Raw genomic sequence first — 19,405 nt, 5'->3', positions numbered from 1 at the left:
ATATTTGTTACAACTTTCTATTTTTTGCTCTTATTCTTTATTCCTGTGTTTATCTTCCTCTCTTTTTCTGCCATTTGTGGTTTTAATTGAGAATTTGTTATTTCATTTTCTCTGCTTTCTTAATATATCAGTTATACTTCTTCTTTTCCTTTTAGTAGTTGCCCTGGAGTTTGTAATATACAACTAATCCAAGTTCATTTTCAAATAACACTATGATACTTCACTACCTTATAATAACAATTAAATCCTAATTCCTCCTTCCTGTCCCTTGTCACCACAGTCATTCATTTCACTTATGTATAATCATATGTACATATATAAACATACATAATCAACCTAACACCATCTTCTGCCTTTTCTCTGGCTTCACATCTTCCCTGTCAAAACTTTTCTTAGGAAAGGCTCTGTTATCAGTGGTTGAGAAGTATAGAAGAACCAGAAATCATCAGAACTAGAGTGACCTTAAAGACCACTTAGTTTAACTCACTTGAGATGCCTCAAGCTCTTCTACAACGTCCCTGACAAGTTATCACTGTTTGTGCATACTAGTGATGTTGAACTCACCAATGCCTATAACCTGTATATCGAATAAGCACAGCTCATGGAATATAATCAAAACACAAATTTTTACTTTCCATTGTCACTTTAATAGATACTTGGTGGGAGAAGTTTATTCCAGCCTCTAAATAGAAATAGGCAGAACTCATGGTTTCTGGTCACTCATGGCTAATGCAGAGTGCTGCAGTCTTTTTAAATCACAAATGTACATTCTCAATTATGTAATTAAATATTCAATTCAATATGCTTTTCAACACTTCAGTATTCATCCAAAGACACAAATCTCTTCCAACCGTTAGTGGGTGATCTGGCCCTTTCTTCTTGGCTGCCTAGCTAATCTTGTTCTCAGACCCTTCTGGCAATGGAGTATAAGAAGGGAGAAGGGGGAAAGGCAGCAGAAAATTCTTAACTTTATGAACTTACCATAAAGCTACTGAAATCAAACTTTAGAGCTCTTCATTTGCAAAGGCCTCTTCCATGGCCTTTTAGCTAATTTTGTACTTGTGATGCTTTATCTTTTTCTTAAAGAGAGCCTCTCAATATCTGTAAGTTTAAGACCTCACAAAAGTTGGAGTCATAAGTGCAGCCTTAAGTTGGCTCCACAGTCCATGATTCTGGCTGATGACTAAAACCAATAGTTCCTGAGTATATGGAGTTGACAGATTCTTCAGAGGCTCTCCTGCTGAGCCCCTGTGAGGTGACTCCCAGGATACCAGAGGTCCCACCCTTTGGCTTGTTGCTCTGCTTCCCTCCTCAGCTTCTGATTTTCCTGTGGTCCTCCCTATCCAGATCCTCCACTGGACTCCCTTCATTTTTCAGTAGAAATCGTATTAAGCAGGACTTTACTAAAGTTTCCACATATGTTCTCTGGGCCTCGTGCACCTTCGACTCACCATTGGAGAAAGGGCAATTTCTTCCATTACAGAGCATCTGTTTCTTTTTGCACTACCCACTGAGACTGATGGCCAAAGTCTCTTGCTGGTCACACACTAGTCCAAGCCTCCTCTCTTTTAGAGTGGTCTCTTTGAAGCCCACTCCCTCTAGGCTGGACATAAAGGAGAGAGCACCCTTGCCACATTCCCTGTGAGAAAGAGAGAAGAGACAAGCTCCCTCTAAAGAAATCTCTTTGAAAATCCTTCCCCATCTCCAATCTCTTGACCCCTGATAGTCTTCTTGCGGAGTCATCTTCTTTGGAAATCTGTGTTTCTGTCCAGCACTTCTCTTTGGAATGTCCTGTTATACTGTGGTGCCATAGTTGTAATTCCAGTTTAACATCTTGTCATACACCCAAGGGAGTTCTCTCCACTTTTGGAAAGTTCTAATAAATCCAAAATACTTCCTTTCAAATTTCAAACATGTGTCTTGCCATGGCTGGTTATGTTCAGTGTCACACAAAATGAGGTTAATTCCTCTTCTACTTGATAGCCCTTTGTGCTAGACTGAATAATGCTCCCCACCCCCTGCCAAAAGGTATCCACATCCTAATCCTCAGAAGTTGTGAATGTTACCTTATATGGCAAAAGTGACTTTGCAGATCTGATTCATAATATTGAGATGGGTAGACTATCCTGGTTTCTTTAAGTGGACTTAAGTGTAATTACAAGTGTTCTTATAAGGGAGAGACAGAACGATATTTGCCTACAGAGGAGAAGGCAAACTGATGATGAACACAGAGACTGGAGTGATGTGCTTTGAAGATGAGGGAAGGGACCACCATCCAGGGATAAAGGTGGCTACTAGGAGCTGGAAAAGGCAAAGTAACGGATCCTCTCTCCAGAGCTTCTAAAAGGACTCTACTCTGCCAACATTTTGGCTTTAGCCCAGTGAGTCATATCTCAGACTTATGAAATCCAGAATTTTAATAGTATAAATTTGTGCTGATTTAAAGGGTTATGGTTTTAAAGGTTTACTATAGCTAAGGTTTTGGTATTCTTTTACAGCAGTGTTAGGAAACAAAAACATCCTTCAAATAGTAGACGAGCATTATAGCTTCTTGAGCCCCTTGGTGAAGAAGTCATGTAGCCCAGAAGGATTGAGATTCTTGCTTAAAGATATTTATGCAAAAAGCAGTGGCCCCTCCTGGTACCCCAGCATCATCCAACTTAAATAAACATCACAGTTCTAAAATGTTTCCTTACATTTTATTTATTTGTTTTTGAGGTGGATTTTCCCAACTAAAGCCTACCAATCAATTTTTTTTTTTTTTTTTTTTTTTTTTGTGGTACGTGGGCCCCTCACCGTTGTGGCCTCTCCCATTGCGGAGCACAGGCTCCGGACGCGCAGGCTCAGCAGCCATGGCTCACGGGCCCAGCCACTCTGCGGCATGTGGGATCTTCCCGGACCGGGGCACGAACCTGTGTTCCCCTGCATCGGCAGGCGGACTCTCAACAACTGCGCCACCAGGGAAGCCCTCCAATTAATTTTTATCATGTCAAATTTCTACCCTATCTGGTCTTTGGGGCTTTCTCCAACTCTGAGAAAATAAAATAAAGGAAAACAAAAGTACTGATGGTACCAGCATACATGGCTCCATGGCTCCACAGACCATTTCAAAGTTCCCTTTAACTGAAACTTACTTCTTTTGTTCTAAGAAGTTCAGCAGGCTGCATAACTGCCTTCTGTTGAAGAGCTTTAAATAATCCCTGCCATACACTATTTTTGGTATCCAGGACAATAGATTATTATAGGCAAAAGGGAAAATTCAGGGCAGTACTCCAAAAATAGGCCATCTCATTTTGAAATGAATTATCTCTTACTTGGTCCCAGGGTATCTTGCACGGACAAAAAAATTCCCCAGGAGAGCAAAGCAAGGACCTTGATGGCATTTTGGGGCAGCAAGTTTGGTTTTATTCTATTTTGTTCACTCTTTAAGTCTGATCAATTTCCTGTGTTCATTTGCATAACTTTACACCTTACCATGTTCCCCCAATAACTGGATAGTCTGGCAATTTCAATTTAGCACTCTTAACATAGCTCTTATTTTTTTAGCAAAGCCCAGAATGCTAAGAAAATTCCAAGCAGCAACATCTATGTTCTCTGCCTTGCTATATTATTTGTGTTTTAATAGATGTATGAATTTATATATATATTATTATACCATTTGCAAACAAATATACAGCAGCAACCTCACAACTCCACAGTAGCCAGTCTTATGCTAAACACTTTTATTGGCATCTCTAATTATTCTATATATAGACAAGTTACATTTCTTTCACTATTTACCTTCTCTTAGAAGAACAAATTCAATTGAATTTATGTCAGCCTGCATTTGTGGAGCAAGTACAGCGTACTACGGGACAACATGCTAGGCACTGACTACAAAAGTGGCATGCACGTGCTCCCCTTCTTAAAGAACTTTCAGGCAAAAAAGTGATACAAACATGCAAAAGAAACCCATTCCAAAATGTGAGGATAATGTAAGTACAGATGCAAAAAGGACACAGATGAGGAGGTAATCTTTTCTCTTTGGGAAGGGTAAGGAGAAGCTACTGCGAAGAAGTGATCTTTGGTTTGGGCTTATGGCTTTTGCTTTGTAGGATGTTTGGTTTGGTTTGGTTTTGGTTTGGGGGCCAGATTTTTGTTTTGTTTACAAGGCCAGGAATGCAATGGGGAAGTATAGTTCAGAAGAAGCTAACAAAGGGAATAGAGGCAAAAGACAATGCAAATGCCTGGTGTATTTGAGGGAAAGCATGTGTATCAATAGGAATATAGATATTGTCTACACTTTAAGCCCTTCAGGAAGAAGTGCCAAAGGTAAGCTAGGCAAAGAGTGCGAGGGGTCTTTTAGACCATATTTACCCACTTCCTTGGTTCAAGTGTATAGATATACAGGAGCACACAGGCAGAAACATTAGACTCTTCATCTTCCAACACATTCATCTTCAGGCCAGTTCCCTGCTTCCATGTGCAGGGAGGAAGAAAGGAGACAGAACAGAGAGAAGAAAAAATGTTGGGCTGGCAATCAAAAGGCTTAAATTCAAGCCTAAATCACTACCTACTAGTGATTGGATTTTCCATTTTGATCTTTCCTGAGCTTCAGTTGCTACTGAAGAATGGAAATGGAAATGAGGATAACTGCCCTGCCTACTTTATCAGGTGATTGTACATGTCAGTCCTAAGAATGAGCTGTCAATTCTGAAATCCCATTAAGTATTAGTTTTTTTACATGCATTACCTCTAATTCTTATAACAATCCTGTGAAGTGAGACTTATTAATCTCATTTTTCAAATGATTAAAGAGAAATAAAGGAGATTTTTTTTCTAGTTGTATTGAGATATAATTGACATATAATATCGTGTAAGTTTAAGGAATACAGTGTTTTGATTAGATACACTTATATACTGCAAAATGATTACCACCATAGTGTTAGCTAACACCTCCATCACATCACACAATTGTGTGTGTGGTGAGAACATTTAAAATCTACTCTCTTAGCAACTTGTAAGAACATAATATAGTATTGTTAACTATATGACCATGTTGTACATTAGCTTTCCAGAACTTATTTATCTTATCACTGAAAGTTTGTACTCTTTCACCAGTATCTCCCCATTTCTCCCACCCCCTGATAACCACAATTCTATTTTCCATTTCTATGAATTGAGCTATTTTAGACTGCACATATAAGTGATACATGCAGTATTTGTCCTTCTCTGTCTGACTTATTTCACTTACCATAACGCCCTTAAGTTTCATCCATGTTGTCGTGCATGGCAGAATTTCCTTCTTTCTCATGACTGAAAAACATTCCATTCTATATATGTGTGTGTGTGTGTGTGTGTGTGTGTGTGTTCCATATCTTGGCTATTGTGAATAATGCTGCGATGGACATGGAAGTGCAGTTATTGCCTCAGTATCCTGTTTTCATTTCCTTTGGCTTTATCCCCAGAAGTGGTATTGCTGGATCATACAGTAGTTCTATTTTTAATTTTTGAGGAATATTCACACTGTTTTTCATAGTGGCTGCACCAATTTACTTTCCCACCAGTAATGCACAAGGGTTACCTTTTTTTCACATCTTTGCCAATGCTAGTTATCACTCGTCTTTTGATAATAGCCATTCTAACAGGTGTGAGGTGATAGCTTATCGTGGTTTCGATATGTATTTCCCTAATGACTAGCTGAGCATATTTTCATGTACCTGTTGGCCATTTTTATGTCTTTTTTGAAAAGATGTCTATTCAGTTCCTCTGCCCATTTTTTAATTGACTGTTCTTCTTCTCCTGAGTTATAGAGTTCTTTAAGTACTTTGAATAATAACTGCTTATCAGATATACAACTTGCTTCCAGCTTTGTCCTTCTTTCTTTTTTAACTTTATTGAGGAATAATTAAAAAATATAATTGTATGTATTTAAAGTGTAAAACATGATGATTTGATATACATATACATGGTAGAATGGTTACCAAGGTCAAGGTAATTAATGCAGAACGGCAAGATGGCGGCGCGAGCAGCGTTTGGGCCCCTGGGATGGCGTCTCTGGCAGGGTTCGAGGAATTTTTCTGTATGCAGTTCTAGGAGCAGTACAGCCAAAAATGGTGGCCTTCTTCTCACCAATATGAAGTGGGTACAGTTTTCAAACCTACACATTGATGTTCCCAAGGATTTGACCAAGCCTACGATAACCATTTCTGATGAACCAGACACGTTATATAAGTGACTATCAGTTTTAGTAAAAGGCCATGATAAGGCTGTATTGGACAGTTATGAATATTTTGTTGCACTTGCTGCTAAAGAACTTGGTATCTCTGTTAAAGTACATGAACCTCCAAGGAAAATTTTACTCTTCTCAAATCAGTGCATGTTTTCAAGAAGCACAGGGTTCAGTATGAAATGAGAGCACTTTACAGATGTTTAGAGTTAGAACATCTCACTGGGAGTACAGCAGATGTCTACTTGGAATATACTCAGTGAAACTTACCTGAAGGAGTTGCCATGGAAGTTACAAAGACAAAATTAGAACAGTTACCAGAACACATCAAGAAGCCAATCTGGGAAACAATACCAGAGGAAGAAGAAAGCTAGTCATAAAGTCTCAGTGACCACTTGTGCTGGGATGTGAAGTGAGCATGTCAAGTGGAGGGAGTCTCCAGTGAAGACAGTTTCAAGTCACCCTGACTGCTCTCCTGAGGCCGCACGGCCTGATCAGTAGAAAGCAGGGATTGGAAGTTTACGATACACCAGACTATTGTGCAGGAACCACTTTATCTATTCTTTTATACATGTCATTGTTTCAGTTCGGATTTTAACAAATGTGAGCAAACCATTTGGACCACTCTGTACCAAAACAGTCAAATTCATGTTTTGTTATTCCACTGTTGTTCAATTATTAGTTTGTACTGATTGTGATTTGTATCATTTCATTCATCTAAAAGTGAGTGTTTCAAATATTCCTCACACACATTTCTTTCTTTTGAGGGACCTAGAAGGAAACTTTGGTTAATTTAACACTGAGCAGTTAAAGTTTTTTATATTTACCTTAATGCAGGCTGGCATATGTTAGTTTGGGGGTGGTGACCTCCAAGTTTTACCTTATGTAAGCTTTACATTCTTGAAAATTGATATATTTTATAGTGGATCAAGCACATTTGTGGCATGCGCTGAACTCTTCTGTAGCCCAAATCCTTTCAGGGCTGCCTAGAAGGGTCACTATAATGGAATATGAGCTCTCAAGAAATTACTGTATCATTTCACTCATCCTGTAATTCATTTATTCAATAAGCTTTTCTTTTGTTGACTTTGCACCCAGCACTATAGTAAATACCAAAAACTGAATAGCAATAACAGCTTTCAAAAATTGTGCAAGGCACAAATAAATACTTTTCCTTATTAAGTTCCATGCTGATAAGATCTCTTTCTTTTGGTGAATAGCACTCTTTTTGTTTGGGGATGTCTACTTTTCCATAAAATTAAATAGTAGTTAAAGCTCTGAAAGAGGCAAGATGACAGTGGGCTGAGGTTGTTGGTGTATCAACCCCAAGGGAGTGATACGTTTCCTTTTTACAGCAGAATCCGGACCATGTCTTTTGTGGTTTCCTTCACATCTTTGGGGTAGTTATGACTTCTCAGTTTTCCACCCTTAAACTGGAGTCCCTGTTCTCTTTTCCTGACCTGCTATCAGGTATGAGTGTTCTGAATGCACACTGCTCATGTATCAGACTTACCTTACTGTCATTAACATGAGAAGAATTACAGCCTTGTGCCCCATGACCTCATTCTGTTTGCAGCTCAGTTGTCGACTATGTCATTCACAAATGCCTAAAGCCTGTTTATCCCAGGTATAAGCCTCAGGATTAAGAACTAGTCAATAAAGCAAGAGCAGTATAATAGTAACTGTGTCTAGCAAAGCAGCCATTGTGACTCATTTTCATTTTGAAAGAAATAATTCTTTAAAAATAAATGTAGACCCACACACACACAAAAAAAGGATAATTAATGCATGCATCACCTCACAAAGTTAACTCTTTTTTTTGTGGTAAGAATGCTTAAGATCTACTCTCAGCAATTTTTAAGTGTACAGCACGGTATTAGTAACTATAGTCATCATGCTGTACATTAGACCCTCAGAACTTATTCTTATAACTGAAAATGCATACCCTTTGACCTATATCATCTCATTTTCTCCTATGCCCAGCCCCTGAAACCAATATTCTATTCTCCGTTTCTATGAAAGTGGTTTCTTCAAAAAAGATTCAAGGGGCTTCCCTGGTGGCGCAGTGGTTGAGAATCTGCCTGCTAATGCAGGGGACACAGGTTCGAGCCCTGGTCTGGGAGGACCCCACATGCCGCAGAGCGACTAGGCCCGTGAGCCACAACTACTGAGCCTGCGCGTCTGGAGCCTGTGCTCTGCAACAAGAGAGGCCGCCACAGTGAGAGGCCCGCGCACTGCGATGAAGAGTGGCCCCCACTTACCACAACTAGAGAAAGCCCTCTTACAGAAATGAAGACCCAACACAGCCTAAAATAAATAAATAAATAAATAAAGAAGGTAAGAAGTTTAGCTATAAAAAAAAAAAAGATTCAACATATCTCTATCAAAATTTTGGTGCCATTTTTCACAGACATAGAAAAAATTGTCATAAAATTCATATGGAACTACAAAAAACCCTGACTAGCCAAGGCAGTCCTGAGAAAGAAGAGCAAAACTGGAGACATCACACTTCCTGATTTCAGGTTATATTACAAAGCAATAGCAATCAAAACAATGTGGTATTAGAATAAAAACAGATACATAGACCAGTGGAACAGAATACAGAGCCCAGACATAAACCCATATGTATGATAAACTAATTTTTGTCAAGGGTGCCAAGAGTACACAATGGGAAAAGGATTGTCTCTTCAATAAATGGTGTTGGGAAAACTGGATATCTAAATGCAAAAGAAAGAAACTGAACCCCTATCTCACACAATTTGAAAAATTAACTCAAAATGAATCGAAGACTTAAATGTAAGACCTGAAACTGATACTTCTAGAAGAAAACATATGGAAAAAGCTCTGGCATTGATCTAGGCAATGATTTCTTAGATAAGACAGCAAAAGTACAGTCAACAAAAGCAAAACTAAACAAGTGGGACTACATCAAACTAAAGAGCTTCTGCACAGCAAAGGAAACAATCAATAATTTGAAAAGGCAACCTACGGAATGGGAAAATATATTTACAAGCCATGTGTCTGATCAGGGGTTACTATCCAAAATATATAAAGAATTCATACAACTCAATAGCAAAAATAAATAAATAATCCAATTTTAAAATGAGCAAAGGACCCAAACAGACATTCTATTTTTTTCATTTATTTCCTCTCTGACCTTTGTTATTTCCTTCCTTCTACTTACTTTGGGCTTTTTGTTCTTTTTCTAGTGTCTTGAGGTGTAAAGTTAGGTTGTTTACTTGAGATCTTTCTTATTTGATAATATGAGCATTTATCTCTATAACTTCCCTCTTAGCACTGCTTTTGCTACATTCCATAAGTTTTGGTATGTTGTGCTTTCATTTTAATTTGTTGGAAGATTTATTTTTATTTCTGTTTTGACTTTTTCATGACCCATTGGTTCAGAAACATGTTGTTTAATCTTCACACATTTGTGAATTTTCTAGTTTTCTTCTTGTAATTGATTTCTACTTTCATATCATTGTGGTCAGAAAAAGACACTTGATATGATTTTAATCTTCTTCAATTTATTAAGACTTATTTTGTGACCCACAATATGCTCTATCCTGGAGAATGTTCCATGGGCACTTGAGAAGAATGCGTATTCTGCTGGTGTTGGATGGAATGTTCAGTAAATGTCTTTGTGATTGTCCAACCTGCTTTCTTCTTAGTGGCTGTCAGTAGCTGATGGTGTGCCTAGACCCATCAGTGTCCCACAGGGGAGGATGGCACTTAGCACCTAGATGCAAGTTGGTTGGAAGCCAGAGTCTCAGGCAGCAGCTGGGAAAGTATGTAGTTAGACCCCTTTCAGATAAAACTTGGGAGTTGGGCATTTTTGCCTGCTCCCTCTGTGCTGAGCTCTGGAGGGATAGCCAGTTATTAAATGCTTCTTTGTTTCCTGCAGTCATGTGGAACTCCTAAATGGAAGCCAAATTGACTATCAGAACAGGCTGTCTGGAGACCTGTCCTTTGGATGACAGCCACAAAGCTAGGGTACAGATGTGTGTACAAGATCCTTCCAGGGAGATACTGGTGACTCAAAGTGGCCCATTTTGATATGCATATTTTCTTGTTTGACCAATGTGTAAGAGTCACTCAGTTTCTGGATTTCTTTCTGAGGGAATTGCCTCACATTTGGTGTGTATTTGGGAGGAGGAGTTCAGGAGCCTCCTATATTGCTATCTTTAAAGACCACATTCAGGAGACCTTAAAGATAGCAGAGGAGTGAGACCTGGAGATTGCCTTCCTCCCCACAAATATATCAGAAATACATCTACATGTGGAACAACTCCTACAGAACACCTACTGAATGCTGGCAGAAGACCTCAGATCCCCCAAAAGGCAAGAAAGTCCCCACATACCTGGGTAGGGCAAAAGAAAAAAGAATAAACAGAGACAAAAGAATAGGGAGGGGACCTGCACCACTGGGAATGAGCTGTGAAGGAGGAAAAGTTTCCACACACTACGAAGCCCCTTCACTGGTAGACATGGGTGTTGGGTGGTGAGAAAGCTTCGGAGCCACAGAGGAGAGCACAGCAACAGGGGTGCAGAGGGTAAAGCGGAGAGATTCCCTCACAGAGGATCAGGGCCGACTGGCACTCACCAGCCCGAGAGGCTTGTCTGCTCACCCTCCAGGACAGGTGAGGCCTGGGAGCTGAGGCTCGGGCTTCACAGTACAGATCCCAGGGAGAGGACTGGGGTTGGCTGCATGAACACAGCCCGAAGGGGGCTAGTGTGCCACAGCTAGCCGGGAGGAAGTCCGGGAAAAAGTCTGGAGCTGCCCAAGAGGCAAGAGACCATTGTTTCGGGGTGTGCGAGGAGAGGAGATGCAGAGCACTGCCTAAACGAGCTCCAGAGATGGGCACGAGCCGCGGCTCTCAGCATGGAAACCAGAGACAGGCATGAAATGCTAAGGCTGCTGCTGCTGCCACCAAGAAGCCTGTGTGCAAGCACAGGTCACTATCCACACCTCCCCTCCCGGGAGCCTGCGCAGCCCCCCCGCCACTGCCAGGGTCCCGTGATCCAGGGACAACTTCCCCGGAAGAACACAGGGCACGCCTCAGGCTGGTGCAACGTCATGCTTGCCTCTGCTGCTGCAGGCTCGCCCTGCATTCCATACCCCCCCCCCCCCCGCTGTCCTGAGTGAGCCAGAGCTCCCTAATCAGCTGCTACTTTAACCCCATCCTGTCTGAGCGGGAACAGACGCCCTTAGGCAACCTACACGCATAGGTGAGGCCAAATCCAAAGCTGAATCCCAGGAGCTGTGCAAACAAAGAAGAGAAAGGAAAATCTCTCCCAGCAGCCTCAGGAGCAGCGGATTAAATCTCCACTATCAACTTGATGTACCCCGCATCTGTGGAATACCTGAATAGACAATAAATCATCCCAAAATTGAGATGGTGGACCTCAGGAGCAGTGATATATATACATTTTTTCCTTTTTCTCTTTATGAGTGTATATGTGTATGCTTCTTTGTGAGATTCTGTCTGTATAGCTTTCCTTTTACCATCTGTCCTACGGTTTTGTCTGTCTGTTTCATTTTTTCTTCTTTTTTTTTTTTTTTTGGTATAGTTTTTAGCACTTGTTATCATTGTTGGATTTGTTTTTTGGTTTGGTTGCTCTCTTCTTTCCTTCTTTTTTTTTATTACATTTTAATTTTTTTTAATCTTTCATAATTATTTTTTATTTTAATAACTTTATTTTATTTCATTTTCTTCTTTCTTTCTTTTGTTGTGTCTCCCTTTTCTTCTGAGCGATGTGGCTGACAGGGGCTTGGTGCTCCAGGTGTGTGTTGGGCCTGTGCCTGTGCCTCTGAGGTGGGAGAGCCGAGTTTAGGACATTGGACCACCAGAACCTCCCGGCTGCATGTAATGTCAAACGGCGAAAGCACTCCCAGAGATCTCCATCTCAATGCTAAGACCCAGCTCCACTCAATGACCAGCAAGCTACAGTGCTGGACATCCTGTGCCACACAGCTAGTAAGAAAGGAACACAACCTCACCCATCAGCAGAGAGGCTGCCTAAAATCATAATAAGGTCACAAACACAACAAAACACACCACCAGACGCAGTCCTGCACAGCAGAAAGACAAGACCCAGCCTCATCCTCCAGAACACAGGCACCAGTCCCCTCCACCAGGAAGCCTACACAACCCACTGAACCAACCTTAGCCAATGGGGGCAGACATGAAAAAACAATAGGAACTGCGAACCTGCAGCCTACGAAAAGGAGACCCCAAACACAGTAAGTTAAGCAAAATGAGAAGATAGAGAAACACACAGCAGATGAAGGAGCAAGGTAAAAACCCATCAGACCAAACAAATGAAGAGGAAATAGGCAGTCTACCTGAAAAATAATTCAGAGTAATGATAGTAAAGATGATCCAAAACCTTGGAAACAGAATGGAGAAAATACAAGAAACGTTTAACACGCACCTAGAAGAACTAAACAGCTAACAAACAATGATGAACAACACAATAAGTGAAATTAAATATTCTCTAGAAGGAATCAATAGCAGAATAACTGAGGCGGAAGAACGGGTAAGTGACCGGGAAGATAAAATTGTGGAAATAACTACTGCAGAGCCAAACAAAGAAAAAAGAATGAAAGGAATTGGGGACAGTCTCAGAGACATCTGGGACAACATTAAATGCACCAACATTTGAATTATAGAGGTCCCATAAGAAGAGAAAAAGAGAAGGCCTGAAAAAATATTTGAAGAGATTATAGTTGAAAACTATAATTTTTCATTTCATGAAAACTATAATTTTCATTTTCATCCAAAATGAAAAGAAATAAGGAAACACAAGGTTTAAATGATCCATTAAACAAGATGGACTTAATTGATATTCATAGGACATTCTATCCAAAAACAACAGAATACACTTTCTTCTCAAGTGCTCATGGCACATTCTCCAGGATAGAACATACCTTGGGTCACAAATCAAGCCGTGGTAAATTTAAGAAAATTGAAATCATATCTAGTATCATTTCCGACCACAGCACTATGAGACTAGATATCAATTACGGGAAAGAATCTGTATAAAATACAAACAAATGAAGGCTAAACAATACAGAACTTAATAACCAAGAGATCACTAAAGAAATCAAAGAGGCAATCAAAAAATACCTACAAACAAAGGACATTGAAAACATGACCACCCAAAACCTAGGGGATAGAGCAAAAGCAGTTCTAAGAGGGAAGTTTATAGCAATTCAATCCTACCTCAAGAAAGAAAAAACATCTCAAATAAACAACCTAAACTTACACCTAAAGCAATTAGGGAAAGAGGAACAAAACAACATCAAAGTTAGAAGGAAAGAAAAAATAAGGATCAGATCAGAAATAAATGAAAAAGAAATGAAGGAAACAATAAAAAAAATCAGTAAAACTAAAAGCTGGTTCTTTGAGAAGATAAACAAAATTGAGAAACCATTAGCTGACTAATCAAGAAAAAAATGGAGAAGACTGAAATCAATAGAATTAGAAATGAAAAAGGAGAACTGACACTGCAGAAATACAAAGGCTCATGAGAGATTACTACAAGCAACTATATGCCAATAAAATGGACAACCTGGAAAGAATGGACAAATCCTTAGAAAAGCACAACCTTCCAAGACTGAACCAGGAAGAAACAGAAAATATAAACAGACCAATCACAAGGACTGAAATTGAGACTGTGAATAAAAATCTTCCAACACCTGGACTGAATGTCAATACTATGACATAGTATGAGTGTGTTTCGTGTTTGGTAATTGCAATCACTGTTGCTTTTGTTGTGGTCATCCAATTACAATGCTTGGTGTCAGTTTATCTCTTGTAAAAATAAAATACAGTGTGTGTGTGAAAAAAAAATCTTCCAACAAACAGAAGTCCAGGACTAGATGGCTTCATAGGTGAATTCTATCAAACATTTAGAGAAGAGCAAACACCTATCCTTCTCAAACCCTTCCAAACTATAGCAGAGGGAGGAACACTCCCAAACTCATTCTATGAGGCTGCCATCACCCTGATAACAAAACCAGACAAAGAAGTCACAAAGGAAGAAAACTACAGGCCAATATCACTGATGAACATAGATGCAAAAATCCTCAACAAATACTAGCAAACAGAATCCAACAGCACACTAAAAGGATCATAAACCGTGATCAAGTGGGGTTTATCCCAGGAATGCAAGGATTCTGTGATATACACAAATCAATCAATGTGATAAGCTATATTAATAAATTGAAGGAGAGAAGCCATATGATCATCTCAATAGATGCAGAAAAATCTTTCAAAGAAATTCAACACCCATTGATGATAAAAACCCTCCAGAAAGTAGGCATAGAGGGAACTTACCTCAACATAATAAAGGCCATATATTATACACCCACAACCAACATTGTTCTCAATGGTGAAAAACTGAAACCGTTTCCTCTACAATCAGGAACAAGACAAGGTTGCCCACTCTCACCACTATTATTCAACATAGCTTTGGAAGTTTTAGCCACAGCAATCATAGAAGGAAAAGAAATAAAAGGAATCCAAATCAGAAAAGAAGAAGTAAAGCTGTCACTGTTTGCAGATGACATGATACTATACTTAGAGAATCCTAAAGACACTCCCAGAAAACTACTAGAGCTAATCAATGAATTTGGTAAAGTAGCAGGATACAAAATTAATGCACAGAAATATCTTGCATTCCTATACACTAATGATGAAAAATCTGCAAGAGAAATTAAGGAAACACTCCCATTTACCATTGCAACAAAAAGAATAAAATACCTAGGAATAAACCTACCTAAGGAGACAAAAGACCTGTATGCAGAAAACTATAAGACACTGATGAAAGAAATTAAAGATGATACAAACAGATGGAGAGATATACCATTTTCTTGGATTGGAAGAATCAACACTGTGAAAATGGCTATACTACCCAAAGCAATCTACAGATTCTGTGCAATCCCAATCACACTACCAATGGCATTTTTAACAGAACTAGAACAAAAACTTTTAGTTTGTATGGAAACACAAAAGACCCTGAATAGCGAAGACAATGTTGAGAAAGAAAAAGGGAGCCAGAGGAATCAGGCTCCCAGACTTCAGACTATACTACAAAGCTACAGTAATCAAGACAGTATGGTACTGGCACAAAAACAGAAACATAGATCAATGGAACAGTATAGAAAGCCCAGAGATAAACCCATGCACATATGTTCACCTTATTTTTGATAAAGGAGGCAAGAATTTATAATGGATAAAAGACAGCCTCTTCAATAGGTGGTGCTGGGAAAACTGGACAGCTACATGTAAAAGAATGAAATTAGAACACTCTCTAACACCATACACAACAATAAACTCAAAATGGATTAAAGACCTAAGTGTACGGCCAGACGCTATAAAACTCTTAGAGGAAAACATAGACAGAACACTCTATGACATAAATCACAACAAGATCCTTTGTGACCCATCTCCTAGAGAAATGGAAATAAAAACAAAAATAAATGGGATCAAATGAAACTGAAAAGCTTTTGCACAGCAAAGGAAACCATAAACAAGATGAAAAGACATCCCTCAGAATGGGAGAAAATATCTGCAAATGAAGCAACTGACAAAGGTTTAATCTCCAAAATTTACAAGCAGCTTATGCAGCTCAATAACAAAAACAAACAAACAACTCCATCTAAAAATGGGCAGAAGACCTAAATAGACATTTCTCCAAAGAAGACATACAGATTGCCAACAAACACATGAAAGAATGCTCAGCATTACTAATCATTAGAGAAATGCAAATTAAAACTACAATGAGGTATCACCTCACACCAGTCAGAATGGCCATCATCAAAAAATCTACAAAGAATAAATGTTGGAGAGGGTGTGGAGAGAAGGTAACCCTCTTGCACTGTTGGTGGGAATGTAAATTGATACAGCCACTATGGAGAACAGTATGGAGGTTCCTTAAAAAACTACAAATAGAACTACTATACGACCCAGCAATATACTGGGCATATACCCTGAGAAAACCATAATTCAAAAAGAGTCATGTACCAAAATGTTCATTGCAGCTCTGTTTACAATAGCCAGGACATGGAAGCAACCTAAGTGTCCATCGACAGATGAATGGATAAAGAAGATGTGGGTCATATATACAATGGAATATTACTCAGCCATGAAAAGAAATGAAATTGAGTTATTTGTAGTGAGGTGGATGGACCTAGAGTCTGTCACACAGAGTGAAGTAAGTCAGAAAGAGAAAAACAAATACTGTATGCTAACACATATATATGGCATCTAAAAAAAAAATGGTTATGAGGAACCTAGTGGCAGGACAGGAATAAAGACACAGACGTAGAGAATGGACTTGAGGACATGGGGAGGGGGAAGGGTAAGCTGGCATGAAGTGAGAGAGTGGCATGGACATATATACACTGCCCAATGTAAAATAGATAACTGTGGGAAGCAGCTGCATAGCACCGGGAGATCAGCTTGGTGTTTTGTGACCGCGTTGAGGGGTGGGATAGGGAGTGTGGGAGAGAGACACAAGAGGGAGTGGATATGGGGATATATGTATACGTATAGCTGATTCACCTTGTTATAAAGCAGAAACTAACACACCATTGTAAAGCAATTATACTCCAATAAAGATGTTAAAAAATAAAAAAAAGACCACCTTCAGAAATAATTGAGATTAAATAATTTTTCTGAAAACCATAGATTTAGAGGGTAACAATTTTGGACTGAACTTACTCTGATTCATTCAAAAGTAGATACCCATTCCTTCTTACCCCCAGATTATCAATTGAGATAATGTATTTCGTTGTTTTGTGTGAGGTTAATCAGGCTTCAAAGGTAGGTATTTTGATTGTTTCCTGATTGATTGCTGAGACTGTTCTGATATTCTGCAAACACATCGAGAGTTTAAAACTGTCAGATGAAATTATCAGTAGAATACAAAACTACAATGTAGCGATAAGTATTTTGTCATAGTATACCCTGGGCTATAACCTTTGGTATAAACTTTTCACTCCTGCTTTGTTTGCCACATGTTAAATATGACTGAATGTTTAGATTCAATCTGTATAGCTAGAATACCTAGTGAGGGTTCATACTGTTGCTGAGAGTCCAGAGTCTGATAGTGTTGGAGCATGGCAACTAATAACAATGAGTCATCAAGTAAGGAAGTCATTTTCTTTTCAATTTTCTTTCAGTATATTTGGATTACATGAAAAAGGGGATCTGATGTTTGTGCTATTTTTCCTTAACATCTCCTTAATACTTGATAGTCCCCCTTTTTATGAAGGAAAGGTCAAATTCAGGCTCAAATCTTTCAGTAGGAAGCTTTATTTCATGAGTTCTTTTTGTAAGATAGCTCTGGTTTTGTTTATTTTCATCATTATCTTTTATTTATGGCAACCAATTCTGGTTTTCCAGGTTGTAATATGTCATTTATTTTTATAATAAATTTATTTTAGTAAAATAAAGGTCAGTCGATTTAAAGAAATATTAAGTAAATAATAGCTCACATAGTACCTAGTTATGGCAAAAAATCTTCAAGATAGTTTACAAATGACAAAGTGTATTAAATTATAGTTTATTCCAACTGCCTCAATTTACAAATACAAGTCTGAAGTGAAAGGTTAGTTTGAGGCAAAAAATAAAACTAGTAGTGGTATCCTCTGTCTTTGTTGTCTCCATCACACCAACCTCCCTCCCCAAGTTCTGAAGATCTTTCCCTCCTTTTCCATTCTTTTCTCTCTAATACTTTCTTTTATACTGACCAGCTATTTCTTTTACTGAAATTTAGGTGATTCACTTGTATCTATTGTATCCGATTCACAGTGTTGGCAGGTACATGCTAACTTGATTGCCAAGAAGCTTCCCCATCATTTAAACCACAGAAAGGTTTACATTCAACTGAAATCCAGATGTTCATAACTGAAGATATTTTTATTTTATTGACATAAAAGTTTATAATACTATTTTTTATATTGACAAGTTCAAAACAGTAGTTATGCTTGATTTTAAGGAACTCTACTAAGTTGGAAACATTATTTACATCAAGAGTGGCAGTAGCCTGAGATAAATGCTATGAACATAAATGCAGTTTAATTCAATTAATGTTTATTAAATGCCAACTATTTGCCAGTCACTGTGCTCAGCATTGAAGATACAAGACAAATTTAATATCCGAATAGCTATAATTTACTGGGCATGTTTAATTTATTATGCCATTTGCCTCTTACACCAACCCTCTAAGATAGAATACTGTTATCCCTATTTTATAGGTGAAGGAACTGGGGTTCACAGAGTTTAGATAACTCATCCAGTGGCACACAGGTAGCAAGTGCCAGGGTCAGAGTTTTAATCTGTTTGAGGCTAATCCTCATGTTCTTTACACTCATGTTTTACCTGTCCGAGTCCCAAATTCTAGTAGCTTATAATTTAACAAGGTGTATATGTGGTTTCTGCCCTCAAAAAACTAACAGGCTGTTTGCAAAGGGAAAAACCTGAAATATAAAAAAGGAAGAATAATAATTTGGAATATTCCAAATACCAAATGAATATAATATCCATATACATGGCCAGTGTTTGAAACTGCATTGAGGGTGAACACATTGGAAGAGTTCTCCTGCCTCAACCAGAAAGGAAGTCTAGGGTTCAAAGAAGCAAAGATGATTTGAAAAGGTGTTTAAAGCAGAACAATGAGAATGTGTAAAGGAATAGAAGATTAGAAGAGAGAAGCCAGGGAATGTTAAACAGTCCACTATAGTTAGAGCAGAAGGTATACATTAATAAGCAGAGGGACAAGAATAGAAAGGTTGACTGGGGCTAGGTCAAGAAGAGTTAGAATGCCAGACTTTGGGTTTTGTTCTAGAGGTAAGGGATCCACTGAAGGCTCTTAAACAGGCGGAATGTGTGAGGATCATGCTTTAAGAAGATCCATCTTTCAAGAGCATGCAGGTTAAGTCAGGAGGGGAGAGGAGTGAGGAAACCACAGCCATGGAACTGCAATAGCTTGAAGATGAAAGTTTGGATTGAGAGGTAGCTATGGAACCAAAAAAGATAGGACACCTCTAACCAGTGATCACCCAGAGATTATACATCCAGGGTCCCCTCCAGGTTCTGGATTTCTAGATCTCCTCTTTAGAAGAAGGCCATGATAAGGAGATTAGGGAGGAGGTGAGTAAAATTCCCACCAAGTTAAGAATACAAG

General features: G+C 38.9%; 1 long non-coding RNA gene and 1 pseudogene across 2 annotated transcripts in view; both read left to right on the top strand.

Moving 5' to 3' along the window:
- The window catches only part of LOC109551895 (uncharacterized), a 592,297-nt gene that overhangs the window by 401,864 nt on the left and 171,028 nt on the right, over nt 1–19,405 (top strand). The window lies entirely within an intron of this gene.
- On the top strand, nt 5,988–6,952 carry LOC109551866 (small ribosomal subunit protein uS10m pseudogene; annotated as a pseudogene).

The sequence above is a fragment of the Tursiops truncatus genome, chromosome 4 (genome assembly GCF_011762595.2).
Source record: "Tursiops truncatus isolate mTurTru1 chromosome 4, mTurTru1.mat.Y, whole genome shotgun sequence".
Taxonomy (NCBI): Eukaryota; Metazoa; Chordata; class Mammalia; order Artiodactyla; family Delphinidae; genus Tursiops; species Tursiops truncatus.
The sequence above is the reverse complement of the archived record's forward strand: the minus strand, read 5'-3'. Positions and strand labels throughout refer to the sequence as shown.